This window comes from Nanorana parkeri, unplaced genomic scaffold (genome assembly GCF_000935625.1).
Source record: "Nanorana parkeri isolate BGI_ZX_2015 unplaced genomic scaffold, ASM93562v1 scaffold237, whole genome shotgun sequence".
NCBI lineage: Eukaryota > Metazoa > Chordata > Amphibia > Anura > Dicroglossidae > Nanorana > Nanorana parkeri.
The window spans coordinates 146,945-155,076 of record NW_017306505.1 but is presented as its reverse complement, the minus strand read 5'-3'; positions in this window follow the sequence as shown (position 1 = coordinate 155,076).

Below are 8,132 nucleotides of genomic sequence, written 5' to 3'. Positions count from 1 at the left end.
TGTCAATGGCTGTATTGTGGCTGCTGAAAGAAAGTTGTTTATACAGAATTTAAAGTAGAACTCCGGCCTCCCGGTTGTACCAGCTCCTCTTCTGGACTGGAATGGCTTCCTCTGATTTCACTGCACACTGGGAGCTTCTTACAATGTGCATCAGAAGCTGCAGCAAGTCAGGGCTCAGTCACACCATTTGCAGTGCATTGCGGCCCGATTCTGGCCAGAACGCACTGCCTCGCGTTGCGGCCGGCTCACTTTTTGGTGGGGCAGGAGGGGGCGTGGTGGGCCATTGAAGTGAATGGCACTGTAGCCACGCCCTCCGGCCGAAATGCGATCATTATGCCTGCGGTCCGGTGCGATCAAAATGCTGCAAGCACTATTTTGATCACACCAGACCGGACCGCAGGCATAATGTGCCTTGCGATCCCGTGCGGCCGATCGCATTGCGGCCGGAGGGCGTGGCTACGGGGCCATTCACTCCAATGGACCGCCACGCCCCCCTCCTGCCCCACCAAGAAGTGAGCCGGCCGCAATGCGAGGCAGTGTGTCTGGGCTAGAATTGGGCCGGAACGCACTGCATATGGTGTGAACTGGCCCTCAGAGCCCGCCTCATTTCCTGACTGGAGGACGTCCAGCATCATCTAGGTTATTCCTCCCCAGCCTGACTTGTCCTGCTTTGTCCTGCCCCTTTCACTCATTGGATGTCAGTTCTTTTAAGGCTCAGCAACACGTTGGCATTACCTGGGGTGGTCTGCCATTTTTAGGAAGCTATGTACACCCCTCCAGCCCATCCCACCAGCCATGATCTGCCTGCATTGGATAAAGAATCCCTGGTACGCAGAGGTGTATCTACAACAGTCTGCGCCAATGGCGTCCCACCCAGCTACTTGCAACCAGTAACATCACCTCCCCCCGTAGCAGATGCATAGTGGGATTTGTAGTCTCAGCACAGCTGGAGTGCAAAAGTTTGGTCAACCCTGCTCTAAAATAAGATATGCACTGAAAACAGGACTGATTTATCGTGTTGATGAAGAGTTGAGGGAAAATATACCGGTAAGCAGATTAAATGTCAGTTTTAACAATTGCCAATTGCAAACCAATTGCCTCCCAGACTTTGAGCATCTAATATGGATGCAGAGGCCTAGTACTGAAGTCTGGTGGGCTACAACAAAATGGCACCCGAGCCGCCCCCTGGAATGGCTTGGTGGCATTAGAATGAAATGTCCTTTATAACAGTTCCACCTGTCCTGCACACGGCACCAGCGCCCCTAGATGGCGCTGACGAGGATAGGAAACCACCATACTCATTAGTGCCGTGTGAACAACATCCGCCTGGCGTGTAATAAATGAACCCCTTGTTGTCCCCGTGAGGTAGCTTCACCTTCTTTTGACCTGGTGACCATTGTCGCTGAGACACAGTAAAGCATGGATGAGCAAACTCGGGCCCTCTGGCTGTTGTGGAACTACAAATCCCATGAGGCACTGCAAGATTCTCACAGCTACCGGCATGACTCCCAGAGACAGATGCATGATGGCATTTGTAGTTTCACCACAGCTGCAGGAAAGGGAAACCTATATTTGCGTTGTCACTGGGACAGGAAGGACATATTCCAATGGGGACACCTTTTGCTGCTGCCAACCGAGTACATTTGTCCTCATGGCAAGTGTGAATAGATCCATTAAAGAGACCCTGTCTCTAACCTAACATTGCCGGTAAAGACATTGAAAACTCAAGTGTTATAAACGCTTACCTGCAGAGTTTCTCCTTTCCGAAAACGATTTCTTTATACACTGATGTTGCCTCTGAACTTGCTAGCAAAATAGTACTAGCACAGTTTCTTCCCTCCTTGCACGCCTCTCCTTCTGGGAGTGTCTAATTGCTATTTGTGCTGGCCCAGCTCCTCCACCCCATAACCTTTTATGTACCTGCAAGGAGAGGTGTGAAGGGCAACGCTATAAAGCAAAGGAAGCCAAAACCTCAGGACTCCAGCTGTGGTGAAACTACCAATCCCATCATGCATTTGCCCCTGGGAATCATGCCTGTAGCTGGGAGTATCTTGCAATGCATCATGGGACTTGAAGTTCCACAACAGCTGGAGGGTTTGGTTGAGCGGCACTAGAGTGAGAGCTCTTGAGTTCCCTGGGGAAGCTGACATCCCATCCAGCAGCCTCAGAGCTTTTGCATGTCTATACAAGGGAGACTTGTACAGGTATATAACATGTCTGAAAATACATTAAATGCAGATAAAGTCTTATGGGAACATTGTGGTTAAAATGAATTGTCTGGTGACAGGGTCTCTGTGACAAGGGAGCTGATAACAAATCTACTGCATCGGCTACAACAAAATGGCACCCCAATGGCCCATAATGGCTTTGTAAGTTGGACTACAGACAGTGGAGTTATCATTCTAGATGCCTTTTACACCACCTGGAAGGTTATTTCCATGCAGGTAATTGATAATGACAAACATTTTACCTCAGAAAAGTTTTACCACCGGTACAGAAGTGGTATCCATCTGCTGGACAGGCCATATCAAAATGGCTCCATTCTGTGGTGACTGGGTCAGGTTGGCTCCATGCAGCCAGTGGCTTCAGACCAGTACAGAATTTCTGTGCCTGGAAAAGGTCACGTTTACCTCAGAAAAGCTTTATTACAGGTACACAAGGGATAAGTGTCTGCTGGACAGGCCATTCAAAATGGCTGCCATCTGTGGTGACCAGGTAGTCAGCCCCATAGTCCCTGTGCTGAATGCTTCAGACCAGTACAGAATTTCTGTGCCTGGAAAAGGTTCCGTTTACCTCAGAAAAGGTTTATTACAGGTACACAAGGGGTAAATGTCTGCTGGACAGGCCATTTAAAATGGCTCCTATCTGTGGTGACCGGGTAGTCAGCCCCCTTGACGCTGTGCCAAATGCTTCGGACCAGTACAGAATTTCTGTGCCTGGAAATTGTTCCGTTTACCTCAGAAAGCCATGACGGCCTGCAGGAAAATTAGTCAAGGAAACAAGTAACACTTCTGTCAGGTAAAAGGCCTTCTTTCTACACATTTCATAGACGCTGACGAAATTTACCTCAAAATTCACCGTGTCAGATGAGGCCACATAATGTGAAACGTGGAGAATGTGCCGGAAGGGCTGAGACAAAATGGCCACCGTGTGGCGACTTGGTTGAGGGAAATGCCGTCTAGGGGGTGTTAATATGTACGTACGTAACAAAAATGGTGCATTAATTAAATTGAGTTTAACCATTTGTAAACTATTTAAAGAAAATGGCAGCTCGCCGCAGCCATTTTCTTGAGCTGCACACAGCTTCATTGTCTCGCATGGCGTATTCGATGGATAAAAGGAAAGTGTCGGTAACAGGGTCGCCCAGCACCAGACGAGTATCGCCGTGGCTCTGGTCACATGACAGCGGTTTCCACAGGTATTAAGTAATGTTTACCACCTAGACATAATGACCTGAACACAAAAAGAAAAATGGTGCGTGAATTCAATTTATTTAAATGGCCTGAACACACAAAAAAAAATGTTGCGCTGCGTTGGAAAAAGGGGAGGGGTTTAATTTCGCTGTTCTATTCGCTTGCTGTGAAAGTGGTAGACTTCCTGTCTACATGCATTCCAGTCATGGCCGCGTGGTATTTCTCTGGATTGGTTCCCTTGCGGTGACCACGCCTGAGTAATGTGCATAGAAAACGGCAGCTTGTAGTCTGTGTGACAATGCAGGAGGACAACCCGGAGGCAGGAACGGAGCGTTGTCACCTTAACAGGAAGTGCCTGAATGAGGACATTTATGGGGAAATCACCAGGTATTATTTATATGAAAGCCACAGATTCTGGAGCGGTTGCCCATGGCAACCAATCAGCTTCTCTTTTTAGCTTGTTCAGATTTGAAAAGGAAAGAGGGAAGCTGATTGGTAGACATGGACGACTGCTCTGGATTCAGTTTTGATCAATTCCCCTCAGTTAGAGGAATTTACTAAGACTGGAACAGGCAGAATCTGATGCATCTGTGCATGGCAACCAATCAGCTTCTAGCTTTCATTTTCAAGCCTTAACTGATCCATAGATAGAGATAAACTAATTGGTTGCCGTGGGCAACTGCTCCGGATACTGTCTGCTCCCAGTTTTTATCAATTTCTCTTATTTGGGGAATTTACTAAGACTTGGAGCAGACAGAAGCAGCTGTACATGGCAACCAATCAGATTCTCTTTTTAGTTTGTTCACTTACGCTTAGAAAATGAAAGAGAGAAGCTGATTGGTTGCCATGGGCAACTTCTCCAGATACTGTCTAGCGTAATTTCCCTCAATAAGAGTTGACTAACACTGGAGCTGCAGAATCTGAAGCAGCTGTGCATGGCAACCAATCAGCTTCTAGCTTTCGCTTTCAAACCGGAACTGAGCCATAGATAGAGAGAAGCTGATTGGTTGTCATGGGCAACTGCTCCGGATACTGTCTGCTCCCAGTTTTGATGGATTCCCCCTCATGGACTGTTAAATAAACGATTCGTCCTTTGTCAACGGCACCCCAATGCACCTCCGCCGTGCGCCAGCAAAGATGCACGAGGCCTGATTGGGGTTGGCGGCGGCCCGTTGAATTGACGCGACCCGACTGGTGCCAATGGGCCCTTGAAGACCTGACGGCGTTAGTTATACATTCAAACGCTCGCACGGTATACGCCATTTATAATGATATGACCAATTTACGTAGCCCAGTCCTCGCGGCCAGAGCTTGCAATCCATAAGGCCTTGCTCACACCAAAGCGTGTTCCAGGAGCAGAGCAGTTACAGACCGGATCAAAGCTGCGTCTAATGCATTCCAATGTTATTTTGGGCTCTAGTTCACACCGCAAGCGTTCAGTTCCAGAGCGTGTAAAAAAAACTGCAGCAAGCCCTATTTTACCTGCTCTGGAACGCATGCAAACGCATCCAAAACGCATGCAAACGCCCTGGAACCCCATTTTAAAAGGAGAACTATGGGGTCGGGGCTTTTCCCCATAGTTCTCCGTTTGGTAACGGGAGGACACAAACTAGCGTCCTCCCGTCACCTCGCGGTATATGCCGCAGCTGAAGCGGATCCCGACAATTCTGTCTAGATCCTCCCAGCTGTGTGACTGACAGCTGGCTCTGCCTATCTAGAGGCAGAGCCAGCTGTACCCGCCCCCTCCCCCGTCCGTTCCTCCAGTCAGCGCTGGTGGATCGGATCGGAGCGGGGGGAATCCAGCCCCTCCCCCTGTCACAGCAGAGAGCCGTGACAGGATCGAGAGGTGAGCGAACGCCGGTATGTGTTCTCTCACCTCCCGATCTACTGAGCCGACCTGTGACAGTCTCATTGTCACAGGTCGCCCCGAACTATGAGGTGAGTGAGACCCCGTTCACATGTAGCGACATACCTTTGCAGCGGCCCGGGATAGCGCGACTTTCGGGGCGACGTTCCAGCGACGATCCAGCGACGGTAGCGCGACCTTCTCCGTCGGGCTCCATAGAAAAAAAGCAAAATCGTGCAAAATCCGCCGAAAAAAGGGTCCGGTAGAAGCGACTTGCGACCGCGACGAGCGACATGGAGCTAAGACAGCTCCATTGACTATCATTAGCCGGCGACTTCCCGCGATATCGCGGCGGAAATCGCTACATGTGAACGGGGCCTGAAAAGCACTCCTCATAGTTCTCCTTTTAAACTATAAAAGAAAAATTTGGTTTTTTTTAACCAAAAACGGCCCGGAACGCATTAAAAACGCGGCACAACCCACTGCACTGCGTGTGCAGAGACTCACGCAGATCTGCTCTGTGAACAAGCCCTAAATGACCTCATTTCATGGTTTTTGGGGGTTTTTTTTTCTCTGCCTATTTCGGCCCGGAAAGGGTAAAAAAAAAAAGCTATCAGGGGACATCGCGGGCGGCAGATTGACTTCCATTTGTGCCGCGTCTCTCTCCGGCTGCAGACTTGTGTGACTACAGAGTCAGATGAGAGGTGACCTCTGCGGCATCAGACACCCCGAACGTGACAGGCGAGGACAGCAGCGTCACACCCCCTCCCCGCCTGCCCTTTATAAAGCCACCGTCCCATCATTCTAGCACCAGCTGTCTACTTAGCCAGCACCACCCTCACCGCACACTGCCTGACATGCAGACGCCGAGCGGCCAAGTGACACGGCCGTTTCTCCCGCTGTTGTTCCTAACACGCTGCTCCATTTTGAATCATTAGCCCAATTGTCTTCGCGGCCTACGTTGTTTTTTTTATTTAATTTAGTAGAAGCCTTGTAGGCCACCTCGGTCCTCCAGCTGTGGTGAAGCTACAAATCCCATCATGCCTGTGCCTCTGCGAGTCGTGTCTGTCAGAGTCTTGCAATGCCTCGTGGGACTTGTAGTTTCACCGCCGGGTGTCAATGGAGAGACCCCTGCCTAAGGCCGCATTCACATGTAGCGACATACCTTTGCAGCGGCCGGGATAGCGCGACTTTCGGGGCGACGTTCCAGCGACGGTAGCGCGACCTTCTCCGTCGGACTCCATAGAAAAAAAGCAAAATCCGCCGAAAAAAGGGTCCTGTAGAAGCGACTTGCGACCGCGACGCGCGACATGGAGCTAAGACAGCTCCATTAACTATCATTAGCCGGCGACTTCTCACGATATCGCACGGCAAAAATGCACGATATCGCACCTTAGGGTGACAACGCTGCTCCTGCTTAGAAAGCCTCACGGGGAGCGTTGCCACTCTTTGGGCCCATTCACACTAGCCCGATTCTGGCCGGGAACGCACTGCCTCGCATTGCGGCCGGCTCGCTTTTTAGTGGGGCAGGAGGGGGCGTGGCTACGGCGCCATTCACTTCAATAGCCCGCCACGCCCGCAATGCGATCGTCTGCACGGGATCGCAAGGCAGATTGGGGGGGAATTTATAAAAATTGGAGCAGACAAAATCTGGAGCAGTTGCCCACGGCAACCAATGAGCTTCTCTCTTCAGTTAAGATTTAAAAATGAAAGAGAGAAGCGGATTGGTTGCCGTGCACAGCTGCTCCAGTTTTGATAAATTCCCTTCATTGTGCCTGCGGTCCGATGCGATCCAAATAGTGCTCGCAGCATTTTGATCGCACCACACTGGAGCGGACCGCAGGCACGATGCGCCTTGCGATCCCGTACGGGCGATCGCATTGCGGCCGGAGGGCGTGGCTACGGCGCCATTCACTTTAATGGCCCGTCACGCCCCCTCCTGCCCCACTAAAAAGTGAGCCGGCCGCAATGCGAGGCAGAAAATCGGGCCGGAGCGCACTGCATCTGGTGTGACTGAGCCCCAAGGCTGCCCATACACCTTGCGATTTTCGTACGGCGGCCCCATCCTGCCCCGATTATCGCGAGGTGCAATCAGCGGTAGTTAAAAAACACACCTGGACGAATGGCGGTAATCGATAGGCACGTATTTCCGTTTGCGCATGAGCAGTGTTAATCGTACGCATTTTGACGCACCGAAACGCCACCAACCTTGCGACTACCACCTTGATGTCACCTGGTGCAAGCCACGCCCCCTGCACCCACCTCGTGACGCCACTGCTATGGGCAGCCCCGTCGACGCCACCTGCCTCTACTACATTCAGTTATTTCGATGGACTTTTGTAGAAGGAGATGAATGGAAAACTGTCACCCAATCATTGACCTTAGCCAATCAGCAGCAGTCACCTGCAGACACTGGCTGTCAGAATACAATATACAATACACAGGGAAGGCGGAATGGAAAGATGTCTCTCTCGTGTGCGTGTGTGTATGGGCACCTTGAGAGGGGATTTCCCTCACTTTGGAGAGACATCCTATCACTTCCTGTTTTGTCCTCAGGACAGGAAATAACGGTAATCCCCACCAATGAGATTCAAATGGCAAAAAAAAAAAAAAGAAAACAGCTGGAGGGCTGAACTTTGGCTACTCTCGTCTTAGGGTGACAACGCTTTTTCTACTTAGGGAGTCTCTTAGGAAGCGTTGTCACTCTAAGACAGGAAGTAACAAAACCAGAATAAATTTGGACTGGGCTGCCAGTCCGTATTTGGCTGATAGATGTCTGGGTGCATCGCACATTTGCCATTGTTGATGGGGTTTGTAGTTCACAACCGCTGCCATGCGCTGTGCATCCCTAAAAACTGCATTGGACAATGGGG